The sequence below is a fragment of the Tamandua tetradactyla genome, chromosome X (assembly GCF_023851605.1).
Source record: "Tamandua tetradactyla isolate mTamTet1 chromosome X, mTamTet1.pri, whole genome shotgun sequence".
Classification (NCBI taxonomy): Eukaryota; Metazoa; Chordata; class Mammalia; order Pilosa; family Myrmecophagidae; genus Tamandua; species Tamandua tetradactyla.
Genome location: NC_135353.1, coordinates 53,599,711 through 53,601,113, shown reverse-complemented (window position 1 = coordinate 53,601,113; position 1,403 = coordinate 53,599,711).

Sequence of the window (1,403 nt, the reverse complement as noted above, 5' to 3'; positions counted from 1 at the left end):
GGCTCAGAGTGCACCTATTGTTTCAATCTGCCCCAGACAAAGGTGGTGGAAACTATGGTAAGCTGTGGAGATTTAAAGGATGCATCTCTTATTCAGGGCTGCAGAGAACCATTAACTGCACAGCTACATTTGCTGGGCATGCTAGGAAAGCTAGGCTTCAGCTTCAGGGAACCATCAGAGAAGCTTTTGGAGTCCTTCCTGATTGCCTCCCCAGGGCACTTTAGAGCTATTCTGTACCATCTTCATTAGTCTTTGTCCATTTTTGCTGGAAAAACTGACTTGGAAAGTCATCTTTGGCTTGACCCTCCTCCCAGAATTTGCCATCCATGCAAAAGCAGAGTAAGGAATTGGAATGAATGTAAAAACCTACAGAGGCAGACAGTCTTGAAAAAAGGCCTGCTGGCTTCAAACACTTGGGACAGAGACATCTTTACAGAGGGGAAAACCAAGCCCTTGTACTTCATAACAACTAACAAGCAAAACTCAGGATAAGACAGAGGCCCAGGAAAACCCTGCACATTGCATTCATCTTGGGCAGACCTTCTTGATAGGAAGGCTGAAGCTTAAAAAACATATATATCTGTTTTATCATCTGCTGGTTACAAATTCAAGAAACAGGCATACCAGAAAATAAATTACAGCATTAACATTTTAAATATTAAAATGTATGGTGTGCAACAAAAAAGCAATAGACAAACAAAGAAACAGAAAATGGTGGCCCACCCAAAGGAAGAGGATAAAAATACATACAACACCAACTAGACAGACAATAAAAGAGAAGGCATACAAATAATGAAAATCAGAAATAAAAACTGGGATACTACTACCAAACCTGCTGAAATAAAAGGAACATAATACAATACTATGAACAACTGAAGGCCAGTAAAATCAATAACCTAAATGAAATGGACAAATTCTTAGAAACACACAAACTACTTACTCTGACTCAAGAAAAATTAGATCTCAGCAACCCAATTACTAGTGAAGAGATGGAATCAGTAATCAAAAACCTCCCAACAAAGAAAAGTGCAAGGCCAGATGGCTTCATAGGGGAATTCTACCAAATATTCCAAGAAAACTTAACTCCAATTCTGCTCAAACTCTTCAAAAAAATTGAAGAGAAGGGAACACTTCCTAATTCAATCTATGGGGCCAACATCAACCTCATCCCAAAGCCAGATAAAGATACTACAAGGAAAGAAAATTTTTATTTTCCAATATCTCTTAGGAATATAGATGTAAAAATATTCAATAAAATACTAGCAAATGAATCCAAAAGCATATTAAAAGAATTAAATACCATGATCAAGTAGGAGGTAGCCCTGGTATGCAAGGTTGGTTCCGCATAAGAAAATCATTTAATATAATACACCACATTAACAGACAAAGGAAAAGAAACACAT